This window comes from Myotis yumanensis, unplaced genomic scaffold (assembly GCF_028538775.1).
Source record: "Myotis yumanensis isolate MYYU_CA2020_CCGP unplaced genomic scaffold, mMyoYum1.0.hap1 SCAF_22, whole genome shotgun sequence".
Lineage (NCBI taxonomy): Eukaryota > Metazoa > Chordata > Mammalia > Chiroptera > Vespertilionidae > Myotis > Myotis yumanensis.
In genome coordinates this window covers 5,155,801-5,183,299 of record NW_027223773.1, presented here as the reverse complement: position 1 = coordinate 5,183,299, position 27,499 = coordinate 5,155,801, and the positions used below count along the sequence as shown (strand labels likewise).

The 27,499-nt window shown below is 52.2% G+C and overlaps 1 protein-coding gene across 4 annotated transcripts in view; it reads right to left on the bottom strand.

The window, feature by feature from the left end:
- CHRM3 (cholinergic receptor muscarinic 3) overlaps positions 1-20,548 on the bottom strand; it is a 106,302-nt gene extending 85,754 nt beyond the window's left edge. For 3 of the 4 annotated variants that reach the window (XM_070401234.1, XM_070401232.1, XM_070401235.1), the window contains exon 1: positions 19,966-20,548. The gene's annotated coding sequence lies outside the window, so the exon portion shown is untranslated. Of the gene's footprint in view, positions 1-11,648; positions 11,858-19,965 lie in introns of those variants that run through there. The other variant, XM_070401233.1, reaches the window with a different exon arrangement.
- Between the last annotated feature and the right edge of the window lie 6,951 nt (positions 20,549-27,499).

Here is a 27,499-nt window from a genome sequence, read left to right as displayed (position 1 = left end):
GTCGGAAGGAGGTGTCCTCTTAACCTGCGTCGCCAGGAGAAGAGTTTTTAAGTCACTTGATCCATTTCCCTCTCCCGCTGTGCCTTCCACAGGCCGCCATGCCGCCAGAGTCCCTCATTGGCGGGAGCTGTCGGACAAGTCAGGTGCAGAAGAAATTAATACTGTATTTGTTCAAAGCCAGCTTAGGACACGGTATCAAGGAGCCTTAAATGGAATCATGACCTATCCCCAAGGAGATCGCTCTTGGGTCTTGTCATTTGACTTCAGGAAACCCCGAAATATTTCCGAAGGAAACAGCCCAAACAAGACTCAGGGAAGACTTCTGGGCGAGACCTTACCGTACGTCTACCTGCAAGAGTAACAACATGAACAAAACACGCATCCGAACCAGGAATAGGGCAACAGCCGAGGACCATCTTGCACCTTCTGGAGAAGCTATTTCTAGACGCCACGAAAAGGGAGGAAGATAAAGGAGTGGGAGCATGCCTAACTATGCAGCTAAGAAGGAGACGCTACACGTCATTATGTACATAACGTGTAGGAAAACTGGCACAGAGCATAGTGGCCCTCAAAGAAATTTATCAAAGGGACTCACATGGTTATGTTGCCATGTCAACAGGTCCCACCGTCCCACCTGCCCTGCGAGGCCCCGTGTTCCGTCCGCTCCGGGGTGTGTGTGTGTGGGTGTGTGTGGGGGGTGGCCTTCATGCTGCCCACCACCGTTAGGGACACCCTTGTCCTCAAATTCTCCTGAATTACCCCGTTTGAGCGTGACATCTGCTTCCTGCCGGGATCCTGAAGAACTCCGTCTCATTCTCACTCTGCCTTAATCACTCCCACCTGCGAATGACTTTCTATCACTGTCACCCCCATCGTCTTCCCATTTCAAATGCACGTGTCAAAGACTTCCTAAATCTTCCAAAATAGCTTCAAATTAGCATGCCCCAAATTAAACCCACCTCCTCCCAACCCACCCCTCCTCCTTCCAACCCATTTTCTCTGCCTGTAGTTTCATGCTTGAGCGAGAGAGAGACAGCCCCAAAGTCCCCCCCCCCCCCCCCCCGCACCATCTAGAAAACGGGCAGTTCCCTCCACCCTCTCTCACCTGTTATCAAGGGATCTAGCTCTACCCCCCACACAGTTCCTAAATCCACGTCCTCCTCGCCAGTCAGGGCTCTCGCCTCCCTTCAGAACCCATCCTCCCATGTGGTTCAGGAGTCTCTGCATCTCTCACCGACCAGGTGGCCATCTCCCTGAGGGAGACCGGTGCCTGCTCTGTGCGCCAGGAGGTGCGGCGGGTGAATGCGTGATGGAAAGGATGAAGTACCCCTCGAAGATGTGAATAACAGGGGTTCACTTTTGTCCGCAGGGGTTACAGGTAGCTCCCAATCACTTGAACTTGACACACACACACACACACACACACACACGCATATATATCTATATATCTATATTTAAATATATTTTATTGATTTTTTTACAGAGAGGAAGGGAGAGGGATAGAGAGTTAGAAACATCGATGAGAGAGAAACATCGATCAGCTGCCTCTTGCACACTCCCTACTGGGGATGTGCCCGCAACCAAGGTACATGCCCTTGACCGGAATCGAACCTGGGACCCTTCAGTCCGCAGGCCGACGCTCTATCCACTGAGCCAAACCAGTCAGGGCCGCACGCAGATATTTTAAGAATTCAGACAATCTACTCATCATTGAATTTTTTAACTTAAAGCAATAGTATAATAGAAAGTAATTAACAACCAGCTTCCCAGGGAGAAAAGCCAAAACTCTGATCTACAGCCCTCGCCGGTGCCTGTGGTGGAAACAGTGACATCACTGCCCATTTCAAGCTGCCGAACGAACGGAACGCCATCCCTGGCTCAGGACTGGCTGGCGGGACGGGCGCATCTGGCCCTGAGCGAGGGAGCTGGCTCCGGCTGAAGTCACAGAGGCAGGGAGGGGAGGATCCCCAAACCACCAGCCATGTCTGAAGGAATAAAATGGCCAGGAATGGGGGGCTTTCACCTTATACATGAAAAATACACGCATTCATCGTCACTTCCTGGAAAAAAAAAAGTAGTAACAGTGCATCAAGTTCTGGGCATCGTCAGAATCTGATCATTATTTGGGGACCATTTAATTTTGTGTCATGCAAAATTTACCACTTTTATTCTTTGTGTTTTTTAAAAAAAAATTTTTATTGATTTTGAGAGAGAGAGAGAGGAAGGGGGAGGGAAAGAGAGAAACACGTATGTGAGAGCGAAACGTCGATCGGCTGCCTCCTGCATGCCCCACACTGGGGATCGAGCCCACAACCCGGGCCTGTGCCCTGACCGGGAATCGAACCATGACCTCCTGGTTCACAGGTTGATGCTCAACCACTGAGCCACACCAGCTGGGCTGCTGTTAATTCTCCTTTGTCCCAGTATCCACCCCCTCTGTCTCCATCCTTAGCACTCAACGTCCAAGCCCCCGAGGACTGCGACAGCCTCCCAGAACCCACTCTGTCCCGGCACCAACGGGCCACCTCCTCTGCAGGCACCGAGGGTCCCAGACCCCTGCCTGGAACCCGGGGGATCCCGAACCCCCACGGCTCACTTCACGCTCAGGGGGATCAATGGCTCGGACTCTTCTTACCAGGAAGTCAGAGCCCCGTCCTGCGGCCCACGAGGCCCCACGGCCTCCCTCAGGCCATGGCATCCCGTCTGCGTCACGGCTGCTCGGGGGGCACTCCCCGCCCCTCTCCCCTCCCCCAACGTCACACACGCGTGTCCGCTGGGGCGCACACACAGTCCAGCTGTGCACTCACTCGGGGGGCTGCGTGATGAGTGCTGTCCTCTCCCATTCGCCTTTAAGTCCCAGCGGGAGAGGCCGGGTCTGTTTTCACTCAAGTGTTTGGCACCGCGTAGCCGCTGAATGGCTGTTTGCTGCATGGACGACATGACAGGTTCATGTCAACGTCCACATCTGTAAGGGCCGCTCCCATTCCTGAGTGACCTTGCCACCCGCCCCCCAGGAGGCAGCCGATCCGTGATTCTCTCTCATCATTGATGTTTCTATTCTCTCTCCCTCTCCCTTCCCCTCGGAAATCAATAAAAATATATTAAAAAAAAGAAAATGTATCATCTGTCTTAAATTAAAAAAAATAAAATAAACAGGTGAATAAAGCTCAACATGGCACCACCACAATCGATATCTTTCCAATGCTTGTTCTGAAGGAAACAAAATAAAACAGGAAAGAAAAAAAAAAGGCAAAATATTTACCGACTTCCCAGAATCCCCATAAACACAGGCCCCGGGCAGCCACTTCCTCAGGATTTACAGGGTCCGAACAGGCAGGTACCGCACAGAGCCAAGCTCTCAAACCTCAGCGGAAGGCTGCAGCGGGAAAAATGTAGTCTGTGCCCTAAATGGTACCTCGGAGCCCCGTATAAGCATCCCATGATTTATGACAGAGGAGGTGCTCCGTGCTCGCACAGAACGGGCACACGATAAATTGTGTAGATGTTAACGTCTATGTTCTTTTCGATGAGCCATTCTTACAAAAGGGCCCTACAACCTCATGGTATTTCCGCCACCAGCCACACGTCCCACAGGGCAGGAGCTCCCAAGAAATGGATCACAAAAGAAAATTACAGACTCGCCCTAACCGGTTTGGCTCAGCGGATAGAGCGTCGGCCTGCGGACTGAAGGGTCCCAGGTTCGATTCCGGTCAAGGGCGTGTGCCTGGGTTGCGGGCGCATCCCCAGTGGGGGGCGTGCAAGAGGCAGCTGAATCGATGTTTCTCTCTCATCGATGTTTCTAACTCTGTATCCCTCTTCCTTTTCCTTCCTCTCTGTAAAAAATCAATAAAATATATTAAAAAAAGAAAATACAGGCTCACTTCCCAGTCTGCCGGGAATGAATCCGCCTTCATCCCAGCTGCATGGATTTTGGGAAAGGGACAGAAGTAGTCAGACAGTCGATGCCAATCCATTTTTTTTTTTTTCTAAATGCATGTTATCTGACCTACAATCACTCACCACGGGGCAGGTTTTGACTCCCTGCTTTGGGGGAGGCAGAAAGCAAAGGCCGATGTCGTTTAATGACACAGAGCAAATAGGAAAGGGTGAAAGGCGGTTTGTTTCAAATAACATCAAACAGCCGTAGACACTGGCCTGAGGCGGACGGTCCCTAAGTAACGTTCGCAATGGCTCAGGTTGATTGAAAACCAAGCGAGGAAGGGATTAACAGCTTTTTAAAAAAAGGGGGTGGGATTTTCTGTAGAATTATCCTTTTCACTGATGCCAAGGACAAGTATTTACATGTCACCAAAGCATGTGTGCAATACAAAGGAACCGTGAACATTCCGGAAGCAGAGGAGAAGAAACGCAGATCACAGGTGCAGGTGCCCGGCACGCAAACATGCTTAGATGGTCCCGCAAAGAGGCCGCCGCTGGCTGTCATGGCAACAGGCGGACGGCTGATACATTTACCAGGGAAGCGCCACACACGACAAGGCCCTGGGAGAGTCTAAAGTTCAGGTTCTTTCTTTCAAAAACCCGCTTTCTTTTCAACACACCCCTCCTCTTTGGGTTTAGTTAAACTGATGTCATCACTATGGATTAGAAACACCAAAGCAAACGTTTGCAAGGGAAACAACTTCTAGCAAACAAACATCGGGTTCTTATTTTTAAAAAATTGCATTTTTGCCGAAACTGGTTTGGCTCAGTGGATAGAGCGTCGGCCTGCGGACTGAAAGGTCCCAGGTTCGATTCCGGTCAAGGGCATGTACCTGGGTTGCGGGCACATCCCCAGTAGGAGATGTGCAGGAGGCAGCTGATCGATGTTTCTCTCTCATCGATGTTTCTAACTCTCTATCTCTCTCCCTACCTCTCTTTAAAAAATCAATAAAATACATTTAAAAAAAATTGCATTTTTAAGGTTCATGGCATCCATCTATGGCCATACACCAAAATGTTTTTTTAAACGTTAGAAAAGAACAGCAGACACACTCAAATCAAAAACGGTTCTAGTATCTAGATGACTGATTTTGTCTTAACAAGACATCCCCTACTCAGGGAGGTCCTTGGTACTGGCTCCTAGCATCTCTTTATCGTTTAGAAATCAATTAATCAAGCTCACGACAGCCCCAAAGTCTATTGGGCCACGAACTCCCATAGGATCCCAGTATCTGCCTGACTTTCTACATATCTGCTTTGAAACCACACCTGTACAAATACTGTTTTCCACTTTGATTTAGAGCCCAGACAGTCAAAGATTTTCATATACACATATGGTTTCAAGATCGAAGATGACAAACATTCAGGCCCAACTGAGGTCTCGTGTAGTCAAAGCAGTTCTTAAACTTGGGTGCGTGGCCCAGGAACAGTGATGACAGGGAGTGCCTTCTACCCTACCATTGTCAGAACTCAGCTTTACCCATCATATGCTGCATAATGGCACACAGTAGGCACTCGGCCGTTACCCATCTCATGCTGCGTAGTGGCACACAGTAGGTACTCGGCTGTTACCCATCACATGCTGCATAATGGCACACAGTAGGCACTCGGCCGTTACCCATCTCATGCTGCGTAGTGGCACACAGTAGGTACTCGGCTGTTACCCATCACATGCTGCATAGTGGCACACAGTAGGTACTCAACTGTTACCCATCACATGCTGCATAGTGGCACACAGTAGGTACTCAACTGTTACCCATCACATGCTGCATAGTGGCACACAGTAGGTACTCAACTGCTAATTTCCTAATGTACACCACAGAATCCCCAAATTCAGAAAAGCCGTACTCCACCTTCCTCTTCCATTTTATGTTTTGATAATTTCTTGATTTCCTTTTTAATGCCTATGTTCACGACTCGCTCAATGAGCATTTTACAACAACAGAGTTTTCAAAAATAGACAAGTTGGCTACCCTTATCGACTTCTCATAGAAAAAGAGGGTAAAAGAGCAGGAATGGAAACAAAGCTAGGCATCCTCAAGTCAATCTGACTGAATGTCCTGGTGGATTTCATCGTTCTGCAGACTGTCATCCTGTAACTCATTGTACATGATTACACTATGGGTGCGTACATAGGCAAAGGCCTGGCTGGAAGGCCCACATGGGGGTGGCTCTGTCAGCTTTCCTTTCTTCAGTCGGCGCTGTTGGCTGCCTACTCTGAGCCCTTGGCCTCAGCAAGCTCATCCTGCAGCGGTGCAAACAGACAGTAAGTGAAAACAACGCATTAGGAGATGGGATGAGTGCTCAGGGGCCAGGCAGCAGATTGAGAAGATGGCCATGGGGGGCGGGGGGTGCCTCCTCTTTCAGATGAGTCGACCACAAAATGCTGGTCTGACCAGCTGACGTTTGAGGAAAGATCTAGACAGTAAGTGAAGAAGCAAGTGTATCGATTTGTGGATGGAGAGTGTTCCAAAGGGGAGGAAAGCGCGTGTGAGGGCTCAGAAAACAGCAAGGAGGTGGCGCCGGTGAGGAAAGTTCTGCCTCAACGGTCCACCTTGCGTCTCCGTCTCTTTCCATCTGGCTGACCCTTTAAAGCAGTGGTTCTCAACCTTCCTAATGCCGCGACCCTTTCATACGGTTCCTCATGTTGTGGGGACCCCCAATGTCATTGTTACAAATTGAACATCATTAAAGCATAGTGATTCATCACAAAAACAATATGTCATTATCTATGTGTTTTCCGATGGTCTTAGGCGACCCCTGTGAAAGGGTCGATTGACCCCCAAAGGGGTCGAGACCCACAGGTTGAGAACCACTGCTTTCAAGTCTCCCTCCGGGGAAATCCCTTACACGAAGCAGTTCCTGGGATGCCGCCCAGCGGTTGGGCTCCCCCACCCTTTGAGTCCCAAGAACAACTTGGCGCAGATAACGCTATTTCACAAGGTGCCACGTGTGTAGCTTATCGAGGGCCAAGACTTTCGTGGCCGGCTCGCTTAGGACGGCCAAGGCAGCATCTGTGGTTGCCATGGCTTTCCAGGGGTTTGGGGAGTCAGTGGGCACTGCTCGGCTCAGTCTGCTTTGGACTTGGCTGTGGACCTCCGTCCTGTGGGGATGTGGTGGGCATCGCGCTGTGATTGGTTATTTCTTTGCTGAAAATTGGATGGGTGGGCGGCTCTCCGTGAGTAGGCCTTGGGCCGGGGACCGGTTCTGCAACGGTGATGCTAACCTCGGCTGATGCATGTGACTTGCCCGGAACAACATCTGCCCACACTGCATTTTTTTGGATTTCGGTAACCAGTGGAGGGTCAGGGGATGCAGTCACGTGGGGGCGTTTCTAGTGTCTTTGTTTCTCCATCACAAGAAAATGGAACGGTTGTTTCTCAGGCCCCTGGGAAAGCAGCCGGCTCCCCAGCTCCAAGGGCGTCCATCTGTGTCTCCACTTGCAAAGCTGATTTTAACATTTTGTATAAACAGAACACGGGTCAGGGGACACCAGAGAAGGTTATGCCATCCCTTCCCCGATACCTGTGACTTCCGAAAAGGGCTTAAAAAAAGGGGCGATCCTGTGTTTGGAGAGAAAACGGGCTAAAGGCGATGGGCGAAAAGAACGGCCGATTGAAAGCGTGGAACAGAAAACCGAACCCTTACCGCTCGCTCACGGGGAAACTGCCAACAGTTCTTTCCCATCAGGTGGCTTGTGCGGAAGCCCACGTCAGTGTTTCAAACTCTGGCTCACTCATGAAATTCCGAAATGCAGATGTCTGCCATCTAGTGTCAAGCATCAGCGCCAGCAGTCTCATTTTTTCTAGAAAACACTGTGTTTGTTTGTTTGTTTGGAGAAAAATGCAATCTTAGCCCCAAGTTGCAGAGGTGGGCGAGGGGGTGAGTACAGCCCAAGGCGGGTCAGGCCATGCCAGTCTAACGCCCCACGTCCCCCGCCCTGACAGCCACCGGAAAGGCCCGGTAGAACCCGTAGGGACGCTATTCCAGGCCCGACGGGTTTTCACAAGGACGCAAATTCCGCAGAGGCAGCAGCTGGCCCTCTGAGTCATCGCTTCACCTCCAGCACCTTGAACGGTGCCCGAGACAACCCAGAAACGGAGTAACTGCTGAGCCGGGCCAGGGCCAGCAGGAGAGCTGGGAGGGACCAGACTGTGGTCCCCTCCCCCAGGATTCTCCCAAATCCTAAGGAACTCGGTGACCGACACTTTTGCTTAATTCTCTTAGCACTCATATAATACTTGACATGGAACTTGTGAAAAGTCTTCATTGCATTGGGTATATCTTTTAAAAAATGTTCCCGTTTCTAGATCTACATAGGGATGCCCTTTAACCAAGGAGCAAAACTAACCTACGTCCATTTTTTAGGAACAGCCCTAAGAATTGAACTCTTAGGCGCACAAGCAGCTCCCGGCTGTTCTGACCTTGCTTTCTTGACCTTCTGTTGTTCGTGTCAATAATATACGTGATGTTCTTGGCTCAGAGAAGTAACCCCTACACCAGGCATGTCAAATTCAAGGGCTGACACCGGCCAAATAAACAAGGTTTAAGTGGCCGTGGGCCACAAAAAAAGCAAAAGCTTCCATTTTCATAGAAACGTAGGTTTATTTCAATAGAGACTCGGAATACAAAGGGCTGGGATAGATGAGTCATCGTTAACAGAAAATAACAGAACATTTTAATAAAAATTAATATTTTTTCTTGAACATTAACTTGCCAGACACTGAATAACTGCACAAATTAATAAGCACGAGGCAAATAAACCTATTTTTCTTGTGCTCCGAAAGCGAAATATTTCCTGTTGCGCACACCAAACAAGTCAGCCCGAGACTAACGACGCGGCCATCGGCTGCTAAAATATTCGCTGCAGTATTAGCGGGGAGAAATGGTGCGTCTGCGCGTAAGGGAAATGAATGCTACACGATGATAGTAATCAGTCATTAGCCAGCGTTGTAGTTCATTATTAATAATTATGCATAACAGGATATTGTAAAAATTAAGTGACGAAATTTTTATTAAAATGTTTCTTACATGCCGTTATATTGGCTGGGCCACAAAAATATGCACTGTGGGCTGCCTGTGGCCCGCAGGCTGTGAGTTTGACATGCTTGCTCTACACGGAGCATTGCCCACGTGCAAACACGTGGTCTGCTTGTGCCACAACTCAGGACCTCTTCGAAGTGCTGAGGACTTCCTGTGCTTGAGGGAACAGCTGCTGGTCCTATACCCCCTCGGGAGCATGGTTACCCACATTAAAAAATGCTCCCGACTCTTATGGTTGGCGACGTGGGGTACATTCGACGGGAACACTTCCGTCTCAGTTCTACACCCGAGAGCTCAGACCTTGCTCCATGTGTTTACATTCCTGGGAGAAAGAGCCTGTCACCCTATTGGGAGCCCGAGAGCACCCTACACTGATTGTGAGTCATCTTACCCGGGAGAACAGCCTGAGATCTCACCCCCTGCCAATCCAGCCGATGAACCTACTCAGGAAAAACAGAAAATGCTCTCTCTCAATCTCTCTCTCTCCCTCTCCCTCTCCCCCGCTCTCTCTGTCTCAACATCTGTCTCTCTCTCCCTGTTAATCTTCCATTTGTGGGTTTTGAAATTCATGCAGCTGGAGGATTACTCGAGGTATTTATTTCCAATGCAGACCGAGCGACCCTGGCCCAGTTCTGAATCAGCTGTCCTGGCTTCAGTCCCAAGACGACACGTGTCACACCCGCCCGGATAACGCTGGTACGGACGGTCCTGGGTTAGGGTTTCAGAGATATCACCGCCAAGCCCTGGGATGGAAGTCACTCCAGTGGTTCCAGAAGCCCCTCGGGGAGCTGCTGGTGAGGATCCACCAGGAGTGACGGTCAGCGGTCAGCGACCAACACGGACTCCTCCAGGAGTCCTGGCCGCGAGGACTGGCTGCGGAGAGGGGCCCTGGCGGAAGGCTGTGCTCAGAAAGGACCGTGCCTCTCAGAAGAGGAGGGGACCCAGTGTCGCCATCACATCTGCAGCAGAGAGGCTGCAGGTACGTCTGAGCCTGAGCTGAGAACACCCCCCTGCCCCGTGTCTGTGAATCCTCTTCAAGAGCGTTGACTGTCTGCTCACCTATAAAGTGCCAACACGCCCTGAAAGCGGCTCGACCTCAGATTCATCGCCGCCCCCGCCCCCCAAAGAAATAGTCAGAGGAAACTCAATCAAAACAACACATAACGAAAGCGTGCTACGCGCTAGCACCGGGTTAAGTCGGCCGCTGGGATGGTTCAGTGAATAAAACGTAACGCGCAAACCCCGGCCTTCACAGGGACCCGTTGCATCACTCAGACTCCCAGCGTGGAAAGTCCTGGGTGGAGAGAAGACATCGCTGGGTGGCTCCGAGAAGAAGCTCAAATCCCAAAGGAAAGGCCTGCCATGTCCACCATTGATGGTGGCAGGAGCAGGGATGGCCAACGCTTTAAGGACACAAGGATCCCACACGAAGCAGGATGGAAGAGCCAACGTCTCTTGAGAAGACAGATCTCCTACGACGTGTGGGATGCTCACGGGCGGGCGAAGGGAGGTGAGCCCGTTTGAGGAAGCAGGTGGGTCTCCCCAGAACCCCAGAGGCAGGAGAAGAGAGGCACCCCCAAGCCTCCTCACGCAGGGGGTGTGGCCGCCGTAGGGGGACGAAGGGAGATGGAATGGACCTCGATGGGGGATGAAACTGGAAATGACTCCATCTCCTCGGAGACGGGAAGCAGGATCAGGAGCTGGAGGTTCCTGGAACTGGGCGAAGGTGGCGGGGGGGGCGGAGGGACGGGAAGAGCCGGAATGAAGGAAGGGAGAGTGGGAACAGGTGGGGAGGGACGGATGAGGCCGCTCCCCAAATCCCATGGGGATGTACGCACCGCACTTAGCAGCGATGGTATAAAGGAAGCACCCAGCTACAGGGTTCACTCTGAGAAACCAGGATGACTGCGATGCCATCAATTACCAGCAGGAAATGGTGCATCTGGAGGAAGGTGATGGGTCCCCGTCCACAGGGCGCATTACAGGTGCCTGAGTGGTCCTTCTGGAAGCATCCAGCACTCGGGGAAGCGCTGAGTGCGGCTGAAACCACCGAGAGGGAGCACATGGCGGGGAGAGACACACCTAGACTCCTAGGAAGAGATCGGACTGCAAGGAAGAGAAGTTGGACCTGGAGTCAGAGATCCAGCACATCTGCTGGGTGGCCTCGGTGAGCCCGCCAACATCTGGGACCGTGGTGTCCTTGAATAAAAGATCTGCTAAGATTCCTTCTAGCACAGCAGTTCTCAACCTGTGGGTCGCGACCCCTTCGGGGGTCGCTTAAGACCATCGGAAAACACATCTATAATGACATATTGTTTTTGTAATGAATCACTATGCTTTAAGTATGTTCAATTTGTAATGATGAAATTGGGGGTCACCACAACATGAGGAACTGTATGAAAGGGTCGCGGCATGAGGAAGGTTGAGAACCTGCTCTAGCATTTCACTCACTTAGACAGCAGAGGCGTCATTCGGCCTCAGAGTGTTGGCCCCTTATCATCTGGCATTTTACACCCGGAAGCTTTTTCTTCACAAAACATGACCACTCTAGGGTCCCCAAACCTGTACCTGCACCCACACTGCCTGGGCCATGGTCTTGTAGAATCCCACCACTGAACGGATTCATCTCAGAGGACAACAAACCTGGTAGCAGTAACAACATTCACCTTGTGTCTGTCCCAAATCCTCAGAGCAATGTGGGTTTTGACTTCCGCAGGGATGCTCGGTTTGACAGATGTCTTAGATTGTGCCTTTGCTCACTGGCATTTTAAGACGCAGCTCATTTTCTGCACTTCTCCCCAAAATGGAGCTTTGTTAAATATACAAAAACGTGCGGTTAAATCTTCGTTAAAGGTTTTTCTGTGTTTCTCATTCCGAATTTATATTCGCTCCTGAAACAAAAACGAATATGCACATATATGTGTCTGTTGGGTAGACACATATGTCCATGTTCAGAATTCAGAAAGAAGTCATCTGTCTTTCCAGACGCAACAAATCCGAAAGCTTACATTTCAGGATGAAAATCAGCTCTCTCAGAGGACATGTCCCCCCAACACGATGATGATAATCTGCCCACCATGTCTCCACCAGTCCATGGCCAACATGAGCCCGAAGGTAGGAGAAGAGGCTGAGCCGGGGGGTGGAGGGGGGTGGGGGGAGGGCAGGATCTGCGTGTGTCTCCCCTACACACCCACATCTCCAGCACTGTCCTAGGGGCAGACGGAGCGCTGAATAAAGACATACTTCACTGGTCAGAAATTCACAGCCAACGTAGCCCGACATCGCCAGGCCATTTTACGTGGATTGATTTTTATGCAGTGAAATCAGTCAATCGTTTGGAACACGCTGCAGATTTAAAATCCAGGAAAATCGATGGACTTAAAGGCTGGTTGCAAAAGTCTATTCCTATCTCAGTTTTGTGTGAAGTCAACGTGAGGGTGTTCGTAGGAGAGCATCAGGGGGTCCGACACCCAACTGTTACCCACAGTCACCTTCGGGGCCTTTGGGCCGTGGCAGATGTGCATTTTTGACATAATACAGCTCAGTAATGTCTGAGCTTTTTTTTGGTAATCCATTTTACTTTTATAACGAGAAAAACAGCAAAGATGGTATTTACCCATTTTCTATGTCCATGTGTAGATGGAGCAATTTGAGGGTGAATCAAGGACACACGCAACCTGGGATCTTACTTCCGGGATGCCACACTCCAGCCTTTGAAATATTTGCTCACACGCACGCATGTGAGCAGTTATACAAAGGAGAGTCGGCTAAGTCACTGAGAGATGAATTTCCAATGAGAAGGGTTGTGTAAAGCCATCGGTCCTTGACAAACTGCTGAAATCTGAACTCACGAGGATGCGGAAGAGCAGGAGTCACGAGAACCTGTGAAAGTCGGGACAATGGCATTTACGGAACGGCAAGGACTCAGGGTCACTTGGACAGGACCTTGAGGCTGAATCTCAAATCTACGCCCGAGCCACGGGACACGCCGAATGCCAGTGGGATGCCGATGGGAGACAGTTAGCGGTGATGCAGCAGGTACTGCAGGGGATGGCGAAGAAGTTATTGGAGAGGAGAAAAAGGGTCGGATTTGGTCTCCAACAAAAGTCATCTGTAGAGAGTGGGTTAGGAGCAAGCGTGAGCTCCTTGGGGCAGCTCAGAGACTCTGAGAAAGAGGTGTGAGGGTAAAGCCTCTCATGGATGGAAATTCAGATCCCCAGGCCCCGCCCTGGACCTGCCTGCTAACCAGGTTCCTGTGTGATGAGAAGAAACACGAACGCTGGAAAAGCCACGAATGGCGGAGCTGTTAGCAGGAAGGAAAGAAGTCATGTGGCCTGAGCTCTTCCTTGGCCGAATGACTGCAGCCTGATGTCTGACTCCATGGGGGAGGCAGTAGAAGAGGATAAACCGAGACGACTGGGGAGCCTGGGCCTGCAGGATGGTCATGCTGGTCCAAGGGACAGGAAGGACAGGACACAGACGAAGGCTCACTGACCATCAAGCTCCTGGAAACGCTCCTTCCAGAAGCCGAGCTGATGAAACGGGTAGGAGCCACGCCAAAGGGTTTGATGAAAATAGAGTTACAAAAGGAAGAGGGGGCAAGAAGGCCATGGGAGTCTCCCACTGCTCAGGAGATGGGCTGGCAGCTGGGCAGAGCAGGAGCCCCAGGGCAGGAGCTGGGAACTACAGGAGGTTGAAGGGGCTGGAGAGAGGTTACAAGGGATCCCCCAAGAAGGGCCGCTTGTTTTGGGCAGAGCGGTTTCTGTGCACCTGGTGGGGGGAGGAGGGGGGAGCCAGGGAGCACAGGACCAAGAGGAAGGGGCAGTGAAACAAGAAGGGGGGGCGGTGCATTCATTGACGGTCAATGAAAAGGTCCAGAATGGCCATGAACATGGAGAAAGGGCACAGAAGACCAGATGGAATTAACGTCCGATCGTTGAACTTTAAGGAGTTTCTTCGGCGAGAATCATAAATGCTCGGTGGGTTGCCCCTGACTGTGAAATCCAGTCTGAAAGGTGGAGGGCACAGCCGGAACTCAGAGCAGGGCACGTGGCTTGCCGCTGTTTAGGTGCGTCTGCAGTTTTCTTACAATTCAGTGAGTTGAGGGGTTTTGAATCATTGATCACCAGGGAAAGTGGAACGAGAGCCACGCTCGAGGGAAGTTTAAAGAGTTGGCTGTCTCTTGTGTGATGAAAGGATTTGGGGGGAAGGAAGGAGGACCCCCTAAGAAAGAACATTGGGTCAATCCCGGGACTCCTGTATGTCTGCCTTCCCACAGGAAATGCAAGGGCAGGTGGTGTCAGCCACTGAGAAATCCCAGGCAAAGAAGACAGGAGGGTCTTCTTTTCCATGCGGATGATTCGAGGGGTCTTTACATGAGAGAGTTGTGCTTTTAGGGTATTTTGAACTAAAAAAATATTGAGAACCACAACCTCCCCACTGTGTTCAATACCAGTTTAAAATATATATATATATATACATATATACACATACATATATATACATTCTTTTCAATATATTTTACTGATTTTTTTACAGAGAGGAAGGGAGAGGGATAGAGAGTCAGAAACATCAATGAGAAAGAAACATCGATCAGCTGCCTCCTGCACACTCCCCACTGGGCATGTGCCCGCAACCAAGGTACATGCCCTTGACAGGAATCGAACCTGGAACCCCTGAGTCCGCAGGCCAACGCTCTATCCACTGAGCCAAACCGGTCAGGGCTCAATACCAGTTTTAAACGAATAAACACAGACAAAGATAGACGTGTCCATAGAAGTAGATGGATAGTCAGATGGGTGGATGGATCCAACTCAATAACACTTGAAATTTATATGGATTCCTGGAATCTGCAAGACACCACTGGACTGGGGCCCGCTGGAGTCTCGTGAGTGCCGGCTGGCTGGCTGGGCCTGCGAATGGCTGCGGGGGAGGCACGGTGCTGAGGTTCAGCAGTGACGAGGTTTCTCTCCGGCCCAGGTCCCGTGGGCAGTTCTAGTGAGGGGACTCCGCTACGAAGTGCTATGTCCAAAAACACGGACAGAGCTGTAGCAGACCCCTTTGCCCACAGCTTCCTGGCAGGGGCTTTTTGCACCAATCTAACTCCGTGGCTCTAGCTGCCAGGGATACGTTAGAAGGCACTGAACACCCATCCATGCACGGGGACTTCTGGTGGCCCCATCCTCTTTGAAACAGGCAGGTGTCGCCTGGGGTGTAAGCTCACCTGAGCGCTATCTGAGGCCACCCTGCCCGACCCAGGATGTCCGCACAGCACCGTCCCCCGCAGCAGAGGTGACTGACTGACAGGCAGCAGCTGTGCTGTGCTGGGTTTCACGGGGACACGGGGCACAGGAAATAAGCCAGGGCCGGGCTAGAACAATGACCCGCACGAAGGATTAATTCTGTCGCTGACAGTCAGCAACTCCAATTACAGCGGCCAGGAGGAGTGTGGGGAGCTGAGATTTGATCCCGCCAACAATGACACACAAGGAGATTTTATTTGTCAAGTGGAACTTGGCGGCCGCGTCTCCAGGCCGAAGGGACGCCCTGCCGGGAGGGTGTCTACGCTGGTGAAGACCGGCTCCTGGAGAGAAGTTCTTGGCAAGGATGGGGTTAACTGTCAAGGTCACAGCGAACGGTCTTGCCAGGCAAGACGTTAGCACTAAGAATGCAAATTGCAAACACGAGAGCAGCCTCGGGCTCTGAAACGGCAAATATGACACGAGTGAGAGAAACGGAGGCTCATGCGCATGGGGATTTCTACACTGACCAGGGGAAGGGCAGTCAACCATCTCAGACCCCCTTCTCCGGGGAGACCTCAAACGGAGCAGTCGGAAGTGGGGCCCGAGTCTCACGCAGAGCCGGGCTGGGAAAGCGTCCGGGGACCTCAGAGCCCACAGGCACCTGCCAGCTACTGTTGGCCTAATAGTACGCAGGTGTTTTTCATTTGTTTTTAAATATGTATTTTTATTGATTTCAGAGAGGAAGGGAGAGAGAGAGAGAAATACATCCATGATGAGAGAGAATCATGGATCAGCTGCCTCCTGCACAGCCCACCCTGGGGATGGAGCCCGCAACCCGGGCATGTGCCCTGACCGGGAATCGAACCGTGACCTCCTGGTTCCTAGGTGGACGCCCCACCACTGAGCCACGCCGGCCGGGCAGTGTGCGGTTGTTTTTACCACCACGTTTCTTCTTGAAGTGCTCATGTCCTCCTGGCTCAGGATGGGCTGGCACAGTTGCTGGGAGGAAGATGGCAGCAGCTCAGATGGTGCTCCTGCCATCACCCAGCGGGTCCTGGTCTGTGTCGCCGTGGCGAGCTGCAACGGCGGCCTCCGGGGAGATGTCTAGGAAGGTGCTCCCCAGCCAGGACGCTCGGCCTCAGGAGCCTGTGGGCAGGGAGATGCCACAGGTGGGAGAACACATCGCCAGCCTGCGGGCGAGCCTGCCAGGAGCCGGGGAGTCCACGAGCTGCCAGACTTCTGGGCAAAAAGGAGGGCACGGCCGCCAACTCCTGAGCCCCGGGGACACCCCGAACAGTAAGGTGGGTGCCCTGCATGTCACGGCGCTTCAGGGGGCGTTCAGAAAGCACCCCCACATGCATGATGCCTTTCAACCCTCAAAACCGCTCCGGGTGGGCCGGGCACTGCTGTCACCTGCATCGGACGCCACGAAAGACGAAGGTCCATTGCGCTTCGAGCAAGGATATTGTCTTTGCTTCTGTTTGGAGCCATTGTGCACGCACACGGGCAGTGCCCAGGATAGGCAACTTTTAGGGATCAGAGAGGCCTGGCAGAACCCCCTCCATCCCACCGCCCCCCCCCCTCCCCGTCCCAGGCTGGGTTACAGCTGAAAGGGGCACCTTTGGCACGGCAAGTCCTTTCTGTGGGGGCTGAGCTGGGGTTCCAAGGTGATGCTCTGAATGGATGTGAACAAGGGCCTCATCCTCAAAGGAGAAGACAGGCTGTCAGAGACGAGAAACTAAACTTCCGGTGCGACTGGCGATGCCTCCTGGCAAATCCATTACATAATCTCTTCTCATTTCCCCCTAAAATGGAAGCTTCCCATTGAGGTTGAAATTCCATCCCCGAGTTCTAGGCAGACTAATAACTAGACAAGGGCCCCGCTGGGCCCACCGGGACGGACTGGTGACAAACCCGTGAGCGCCCTCCGCCGCCGCCGCCGCCGCCCCCAGGAAAAGCCTGCGGCGTTCAGGGCTAAGCAGGAGGCACATTCCACTGCGCTGACCGCTTTTCCAAAAGAGCAATCCGTGCTGGAGGCATCTGATTACTTTTATTGGAGCCATATAGGCCTTTTTAATATCCCTCTGCGAGGAAAAAATGCATTTCACGTGCAGAAACATGTCACATAAAATAAAACACATCCAATTACTCACGGACACTTCCAAACCACAACGTGAGGACAATAATCTATGATGACAGAAAATTAGGTTCCTTAAACGAAGGACAGCTGCGTCTCTCTAGGGACCAGGCCCCGTCAACATGGGATGGGCAGTTCATCCGTGTCACAGCTGAAATGCCCCCGCACACAGCTGTTCTCAAGATGCACTGCCCTGCACGCAAACGAGACCCGGTCTCTACGTGACCCCGAACACATGCAGGCCATTTAGGAGTGAGAAGCTCATTCCGCCAATGGTCTCAGCTTTATGAGGCCACAGCAAAATGTTGGCTCAGGAAATGATACAGGACTTTCTAGATAAAAATCTGAAGACGACGGCGTTGTAGTTTTCGCATCCACAAGTAGCTTTAATCATGTTGCCTCATTTTCTGTCTGTTCAAGTGACTGTTCAAGATACCCTCGTTCTTGAACAACCTTCCAGGCTCATTGTCAACAGGTTGCATGCAATTAAGAGCTCAAACAGCACTCAAAGAAATTCACGTTTTTAAATTGAACCTTAAAAATAACGAATTTTCGGTCAGAAAAGAAATCACGTGTCTTTCTCAGGGAATGAGAGGGTGCAAGGTAAATAATTTTTAAGTAAGTATGCCTAAAGACTCTTAAGAAAAAAATAGTAATTTTGAATGGAATTTTACTTGTTTTCACAGGAAGAGAAACAAGGTAATGTATCGTCATACATTTCTCTAAACTGTAAAGGGAAGGTTCCGAATTAAGTTTAAATGTAGGCTAATGAAGAACGACTTGTATAAACATTCTCAATTTTTCTCTGAGTCTTGACCAGTTCCACATACATGCTTCCCCTTGTCCTGAATTACACTGATCTTTTACAATAACTTTCCATGCACAAGATGTGCCTCATCAAAAATATTTGTGTTTCAAACGCCGCTTTTCGGAGATCAAGTTCATCTGAATAAAGATTCGCTGCTGTTTCTAAGTATTTCAACACGGCTATTTTCACCTTAAATTCAATCTGAGGTCATCCCCCCCCACCCCACCCCAGCCCACAGAAACAGTCTGAATCAGACCTGCGACGCAATTCATTTTAAATGAATCATTTCAACCGAAGTTACAGTTCCATATGGAAACCCATTTCAAAAGGAACGCGCGTTCTGCCTCAACAATAGCGAAGTGTGTACTAATGGGATGGAGAGGAGCCCTGTCAACACATCTGAAGGCAGGTTCTTTGGGGAAGGAACCGTGTGATCCCAACCATGTTCCCTGGCATGTGGAACGCACCCCACAGACGCAGGCATGTTCTATGTACCCTGGGCAATACCAGCTCCCATGGCAAGAGGGTGCACGCAGGCCTCACGTGTGCAACCGAAAGCCCCCCTCCCCCGTTTTGAATTTCATATGCTCCTTCCCCCCTGACTCCCCTGGACGCATGCATTTGTTCTGGGCACAGCTCTCGCCTTTCCCAAGTGCACAGTCTCAGGCTGGGTCTCTCGCTTAAGTAAATACAAGGCATTGTTTTAAACACAGGAAATCGTGATGAATGCTTCACGCCGCACCGTGACTCACGCTATAAAATTATTTGGGACTACGTAATCAACAGATACACTTAAAAAATTTTTTTTTAATTTAAGAAAGGCTATTTTTCTAATAGGAACCGTGAAAGACCCAACACGGGGAGCAGGCTATCTGTGTGCTGGGCACTCAGAGGCCGAGAGAGAAAGGGAAGGTCTGGGCGAAGCATTCCGTGCAACGACCATCGATTGCCAATTGCCCTCCACATCACAAACCCTCCTACGAGAGGCGGCCGCGGGCTGGCCAGAGCCATTCTTTCTCGCTTTGCAAATGCGGACGCGGCCAGGTTCAAGCGCTTGCATTCCCGAAACCCGTCCATATGGATGCGGGGCTGGGGCTCCTGGGCCGCTTCCCACCTGCGTGCGGTCCAAAGGATCGCCACCCAACCGAGCGAGGCAGAGGGACGAATTCCCCTGGGGTCCCCGCCCCCCGCGCCCCCCATCCGCCGCGTGAAACACGCACCAGACAGCCCAGCTGTGCGGCGGCCAGCAGACCCCGCGCCATCCACCCGCCGCCGCGTGGCGGGCGTGGACGCTCCGGGGGAGGAACGGCGCGCAGCGGCTGCGGACCTTGGGCAGGTGCGACCCTCGGCGCCCGGTTCGCCTCTTGGCGCCTGAAACGCACTCGAACCAGCGCCCACCGCCAAGCAAGGTCGGAGGGCGGGTGTCTGCCTGAGCTTCTCCAAAGCGCCGGGAAACCAAACGGGGACCCGCGCGCGCGCCACGCACACCCTGCCCAGCCGCTCCTCCCGTCCGCGCACTTGGTGCCTCGGACCCGACATCGGGGCGAAGGAATCCGGGCGCGGGGGGGCACGTCCCGGGCTGCCCCCCTGGCGGCCGCTGCCCCCCTTCCCCGGCCTTTTCTGGCAGCCGGTGGCACCCCGCAACCCCACCCTCATTCCGGGAGCTGCACTCCGCTCCAGACCGCGCTCTCCCCAGGTTCAAGTCCCCCGCCACCCCCACCCCCAAATGCACAGACCGGCTCCCTCCTCCGTCTCCAGAGTCCACTTCAAACCCTCCCAGCGAAGCCATTTCCTACCTGAGCTGAAAACTTTTCCTCCTCCCGCAGGCGATCGGCGAGGGAGACCAGGCGAGCGGTGCGGCGTCCTCACCTGGGCGCGGGGCTCCGCGTGCGGTCCCCGCCGGCGTCGCGCCTCCGGTGCGCGGGGGGCGCAGGGCCCGCGGTCCCCCGCCGCCTCCCGCTCGGCGCCCCGGGAGCAGCGCCCTAGGAACGCGCGCCCGCGCCGGGAGCCGCCCTGCGGTCCATCGCCCGTCCTTCCCGAGGCGCCGCCGCCCGGCGAACCGACGAGGAGCGGGGGCTCCGGGCGGCCCCGACCGGCCGCGGCGTGCGCTCCAGCTCCGCGAGGCGCGCGGGGTGCGAGGGCGCTGCGCCCGCGGCACCTGCCACCCGGGCCGCGCTCCGGCCGCGCCGGCTGCCTCGGGCTCCCTGCCCCGCCGGCGCCCTCCGTCCACGTCCCGGGTCGCTCAGGCTCCCCTCACGTCCTTTTCCTTCTTCTTCTTCCCGGCTCCCCCCGGGTCTCGCATTCTCTGTCTCCAAAAGCCGACCAAGGCGCTCCAAGTGGGAGCAGGGTCTCTCCCTCGCGAACTCTCCCTCTGCCTGGTGGTGGCGGTGGCGGCTGCTGCCTGCGCGCCTCCTCCCGGCTTTGCGCTCCTCCTCCTCCTCCTCCCCCTCCTCCTCCTCCCGCTCCCCCCGGCGCCGCCAGGCTCGGCCGCCCGAGCCCCAGACCCGCTCTGCGCATGCCCGGGCGCCCAGGTGCCGCTGGCGCTGCGCCTGGCCCCGCGGCGGCTCCCGGGGCGTCCTGCGCCCGGAGGGCCTGGGGCCCCGGCTGCGGGGGGCCTGGTGGGCTCGCTGAAGTCTGGGGACTCCCCCGCGCAGCTCCGCCACCCGCGTCCCCACGTGCGCCCCGCGCTCCAGGGCTAGGCGGGTGGGCGGGTCAGTTGGCTGTGTGGCGAGGTTCTGCTAAATTGATTTGCTTGTGCTGCTTCCGAGGGTTGCAAGGAAGTCGGGTCTTGGTGACCACTTAAGGGTGAAGGAGCCCCCGCTCGGCTGCCATGTAGAGCTCGGTTGGAAAGCTTCCCCAGAGAGCTGCCTGGTGCATTGATGGCTGGACACATGGTGAGTCTTCATGCAGAACAACGTGGAGACTTGGCGTTTCCTCTCCTGGAAGTTTACACCTCAGGAGTAAACGAGGGAGCTTGCGTGGAAAATACAGGCATGCGCGCGCATACACACACACACTCACTCTATTTGGATAAGAAAATATAGGCTTTTCTATTTCACCTATAACGCAAGAAGGACCAGGGAGGGAGGGAGGGCAAGGGCTGGGAGGTAAAAATAAATTTCTTACTCTACTGTTGCCAGCTAAGAGAAAGATCCCAACGTGCAGAAAGCCCCCCCCCCCCCCCCCTCCCAGTCCTTGGCTGAATTCCTAGGCTGCGTGCGCCCAGAGGCAGGACTCTGGAGGCCCTGAAAGAGTGCGGGGGCCAGCGCTGGAAAACCGAGCAGAGATTCTAGAAATCACACCGTTCTGGGACGATATTGAACTTGGGGCCCAGACACAGTGGCCAGACCTTGGTAAACAACTCGGGCGTTTGGATTCCACGCCCCCGAGGCTGCTTTCTAGAGGTAAGAAGGATGCCCCAGCAGAAAGAATAAAACCGAAATAGATTTGGCCTAACGGGAACCAAAACTAGGCCTTTGGAGGATGAAGGCGATCGATCATCAGTGATTTACCCACTGGCTGCAGCACCACTCAGAATTCGTCGGAGGAAGACACAGAAGCTGGAACCTCTACAAATACAGCATGCAATTAAAACTTAGCAGGGGGCCAAAACCGGTTTGGCTCAGTGGATAGAACGTCAGCCTGCGGACTGAAAGGTCCCAGGTTCGATTCCGGTCAAGGGCATGTACCTGGGTTGCGGGCACATCCCCAGTAGGAGATGTGCAGGAGGCAACTGATTGATGTTTCTCTCTCATCAATGTTTCTAACTCTCTATCTCTCTCCCTTCCTCTCTGTAAAAAATCAATAAAATATATTAAAAAAAAAAACTTAGCAGGGGCAAAGAAGCAAATAAATAAATAAACAAATAAATAAATAAAAATAAAGGGGGGAAGGATTTTGACCAGAGAGAGAGAGGACAGTCAATAGAGCCCAAGAAATGATCCAGATTTTGGAATTAGTAGCCAAAGACTTGTAAAAGGCCATAATTAATAAGTTAAACTCTCCAGGAATTGGAGGACATGAATGAAAAGATAGAGCATTTCAGCGCACATGGGTCTTCACTCTTAAAAGGAATGAACAGGCTTATTGGGGAATAAAATGTCTTTATGTGAAACTGATTGAACTGGAGAACATGAATTTTCAGAATTGTTCATACTAAAGAGGTATTTTTTTTCCCCCTGCTGTTACTTTAAGGGCCAGTAAATGGTACAGTGGAAAAGAAATTGTATTGGATGTCAGGATTCATTTATTCGTTGCACACAGGTTTGTTGAATGTCAGCTGTGTTAGGTCCTATTCTGAGGGACACTAAGATGAACACACAATTTCATGGGGGCGATGGGAAGGGGGAGCACGTTGGCCGCAGAGGTGATTCACAGCGGAGGCCCTATCTAGTTACACAGGTGCGTTGAAATCCCATATCTCCCAATTAATAACTGGTGATTCAATTAATCTCTTTTAAGTCTCAGTTTTCTAATCTAAATTATACTCTAAAAACGAGGGTACTTGATGCAAAGGAATGTTTAGAGGAATAACTAGTAATAGTAACTGAGACACAGAAGATGTAGGAATGGAAATAAATTAAGTCCTTCTGGGAAAACTGGTTATGACATAAATAAGTAATGAGAGGGGTCATTTAGATGAAGCCACGATGCTCGGGGAGCACAGGAAATGGTCTGCACCCAACGGGGGCGGGTGGTGTGGTCGAGGTGGTGAGGGACACAGCTCAACTTCCTGCAGAGTTAGCTCCTCCTGCAAGTCTCCGAGGACAGGGAGAGGATGTCCAGGAAGCTGTGAGGACCAGCTCTCCAGCAGGAGGGGGGATGGGGAGACGACGCTGGCAATTTGCAGCCTGGTGGCTGGGAGCACCGACCGCCCTTCCACATGATCGGAGCAGGAGGTAAAGGTAGACGTTGGCCAACGAGACGGGCAAGGACAGATTTCTGAGGAGTCTGTGGCATCAGGGGGTGGCATTTCACCTTGTGGTTCATAAAGCATCACAGAAGGTTTTCCTTGACAGAGTGAAATGGCAGCCCTGGCTGGTGTGGCTCAGTGGATAGAGCCTCAGCCTGCGGACTGAAGGGACCCGGGTTTGATTCCAGTCAAGGGCACGCACCTCGGTGGCAGGCTCCATCCCCGGACCCGGTCAGTGGGGTGCCTGTGGGAGGTAACAAATCGACATGTCTCTCTCACATCCATGCTGCTCTCTGTCTCTTCCCCTCCCTTCCACTCTCTCTCTAAAAAAAAAAAAAAAAAAATCATGGAAAAATATCCTCGGGTGAGGATTACCAAGAAACAAAACAAAAAGAATGGAATGGCAGTTGTTATGAGAAGTGTGGCTTAAGAGGAAGCGACGGGAAGCAGAGGGGTGACGGAGGAGGCTGTCTCCATGAGTATCAGAAAGAAGTGATGAGGAAGTGACTTAGAGGAGAAGTCAAGGTCATCCCGGGCGGCAGCTGGGCTTTGCTGTTTAGAACGCGGGCTTAGTCCTGGAGGATGACTGGGTTTAAGGGTGAGGCGGGGGGCGCAGGTCTGTGCAGCATTTTTCTCTGCTCCTGGGTCTTCTGCTGTCTCCATGGCCCCCCAGATCCTCAGTCAGGCCAAGCCTGACACCCCTCCTTGTGTTTATTGGAGCCAAAGGTACTGGGTGGAGCGGCGCTGTGTGTCTCGGGCCTGACATTGTTCAATCCACACGTCTGGTGGCATAGAAAGAAGAACCAGAACCATGGCACGAACTGGGTCGCAGTGATCAATATGATCAATACGTTTCCCTCACAAGAGTGGCCTTGCTTTCTTCAATTGGCTGGGATTCACAGCAATGATGAGAGAGAATCACTGATTGGCTGCCTCCTACACGCCCCCAACTGGGGATCGAGCCCGCAACCCGGCCATGTGCCCTTCATGGGAATCGAACCTGGGACCCTTCAGTCTGCAGGCCGACGCTCTATCCACTGAGCTAAACTGGTTAGGGCTCTCTCTCTTTTTAAAATATATATATATTTTTTATTGATTTCAGAGAGGAAGGGAGAGGGAGAGAGAGAGATAGAAACATCCATGATGAGAGAGAATCATGGACTGGCTGCCTCCTGCACGCCCCCTACTGGGGATCGAGCCCCCAACCCGGGCATGTGCCCTTGAATGGAATCAAACCCGGGACCCTTCAGTCTGCAGGCCGATGCTCTGTCCACTGAGCAAACCAGCTAGGGCAGCACTTGGCCTCTCTTTGCAACTCCTCACATCTTCTGAATCTTTGCAACAGTCCTGTCATGTCAACATCTGGTAACCAGACGACTGCTGGCATTTCTCAGTATGTCGCCTGCCACTCTGCCACCCCCTGACCTCACGCTGCCCGTGGCGGGCCTCTCCACTGCACGGCCCCTTCCCCTTCGTAAAGCACAGTCACTCTTTTGACAAGAAAGCATGTAAAGACAGCGATTCTGGTGCCCTACAAAGCCCCAGCTGTATTGTGGCTGTCGTAGGTCTTCCTATGGCTCACACAGAAGCTTCTAGTTCTTTCGCTGTGTTTATAGTCATCTTACTATTATAGTTGTCCCCTTACCTTTTCCCAACCTCACTCCAGCCCTAGGATGTGAAAGGATGTTTAATTGCTCCATTAACCCACATCTTTCTTGCTTGCATGCAACAGGGCTTGGAGCCAGATATCTTTACCACTCCACTCAGGTATTAATGGGCCAATAAAACATGCCCTAAAGTGTCTTCGCCTAATAGAATCGTTACAAACATTTATACAGAGAGGCTCCCGTTCCGTGATATCCAAAGCACTTGGCAGATTTTCCCCATCCACTCACTGAATTTATGTGGAGCAGAGTCATAATTGATCAAGGCAAAAAAAGTCATGATTCCTATAACATCAAGTCCAACAAGAGTGGTTGTAGGGGAGGAGGGATGGTGGCCGGGCCTCCCTCTGATGCTGCACAGCCCGGGGAGGCGTGGGGTCGAGACCAATGACGAAGCATGCTCGGACGTGGGCAGTGATGGGTCTGTAAAGTCCAAGGAAAGGAAAGGAAGCGAGAGGGTGCGTTTATGAGGTAGGAGGGAAAGAGGGAGAGAAATGGACGTTTCCTTGTTGGTCACCTTGAACCTGTGCCGGGGGTTGTGGCAGGTCAGACACCAGCAGCACGAATCCCTGGGCTGTGCAGCTGGTGTGGCTCTCAGACTAAACCTCAGCCGCTGAAGCTTGAAGACACCAAGACCACAGTAGCCCCTTTTTCCTTCTTTTCTAAAAAATATATTTTTATTGATTTCTGAGAGGAAGGGGAAGAGAGATAGAAACATCAACGATGAGAGAGAATCACGGATCGGCTGCTTCCTGCACACCCTACACTGGGGATCGAGCCCGAAACCCGGGCATGTGCCCTTGACCGGGAATCGAACCGTGACCTGCTGGTTTATAGGTCGATGCTCAACCACTGAGCCATGCTGGCCGGGCGCCCCTTTTTTTCTAGCTTCACTTGATAGACAATGAATCTTAATCTTTATGTTTCTCTTGCAAGGTTAGTGGAGTTGACATTTGGATTTCATATGGATCCATACACACACAAATAATGGAGAAATTTACTTCCCAGGGTAAAGATGTGATACAGGAATGGTTTGGAGGGTCATGAGAAGAAAGGGACACACTTCTTCCTTACAAACATCTTTTTCATCCTTACAAATAAGTGAAAAGTATTAGAATAACACATAAAGTACAAATTACATTCTTCTCCCTGAAACATTTTGATCGATAAAGGAATTAGTAAATCATTGGGTGCGCCATGTTGGAATTACTAAAAGTTGAGGTGTAGCCTTAACCGGTTTGGCTCAGTGGATAGAGCGTCAGCCTGTGGACTGAAAGGTCCCAGGTTCGATTTCGGTCAAAGGCATGTATCTTGGTTGCGGGCACATCCCCAGTAGCGGGTGTGCAGGAGGCAGCTGATCGATGTTTCTCTCTCATTGATGTTTCTAACTCTCTATCCCTCTCCCTTCCTCTCTGTAAAAAAATCAATAAAATATATTTTAAAAAAAGTTGAGGTGTATGACCGAGCGGAAGGCCAATCCATGTGAATGTCTCAGATGAAGGTGAGATGGTGCTTGTGCTGACATACTTTGAGTGACAGGCTCACCCTTCTCCCAAGATAAGAAGCTGTTTTCTTCTGTCTTAGGGGGATCGGTGGGTAGTTGGGTGGGTCGTTGGGAGCTTTACTCCTTTGAGAGAACAGGTTGTAAACGTGTTCTGATAAGACGCTGGCAGCCTGTTTGGAGTTGTCACATTGTTGATAAACCTAATTAATACGACCTGGAAGTTAAAGCGGGAGAAAATGGGAAAATGAACCATTTTATGGCAGCAAAGCAGCGTGAGTGGCTCTGTGCAATGGCCTCTAAGAGAGCTTGTTTGATCACCTGCTGTGAGCAGGAATTTCCTTTAAGCATATCTCCGGGCAGAACAAAGGAACCATTTTCCTTTCGGCTTTAATGCCTCCGTGTGAGCCAGTTGTCTGCAGAGTCTAATCGCAGCCAGTGCCCCAGACGGAACCCAAAGCCCTCCCAGCCTCTCAGCTCCCCCCCACCCCACCCCCAGGGGCTCCCCCTCCCTTCTGTCTAGAATCCTGGCCTTTGGAGTCCCTGTTGAGCAATGACACAAAGGCAGGTGACTGGGGCGCAGGTCACCTGCATGGACCTGTGTGACTTGGGAGGCCTGTGTAGGGACAGCATGGCATGCCGTGGCCTTCGCTCCCGAGTGGGTTTCTTATTAACATGGTTTACTTGGGCTTGGCCACGGTGGCTCAGTGGTTGAGCGTTGACCTATGACCCAGGAGGTCACGGTTCAATTCCCGGTCAGGGCACATGCCCGGGTGGCGGGCTCGATCCCCAGTGGGGGGCGTGCAGGAGGCAGCCCATCCATGATTCTCTCTCCTCATGGATGTTTCTCTCTCTCTCTTCCTCTCCCGTCCTCTCTGAAATCAATGAAAATATATAAAAAACAAACAAACATGGTGTACTGGGTTACATTATGTTCTCTGGAAGCAGATGGAACCTGCTACTTGCAGAAGTTAACCGGTGTGGATAGCCACAGCCCTGGGCTAGCGAGGCATTGGGACTGTCCAGCGAGGGACGGGCTTGACCTGGTCGCAGGCGAGACGTAGCTCTACACCGTGGCCGCCGGCCGCCACCACCACCGTGCGGCAGCCCCCAGGCACAGCTTCACTAAAGCCACCGCCTCTCTCATGTCACGAAATCATAAAACCAGCGCCTGGGAATATCCTTCTACACCAACAGCTTCATTTCAGCAACGCAGGGAAGTCCGATTTTGGAAGAGAAAGGACTGTCTCGCA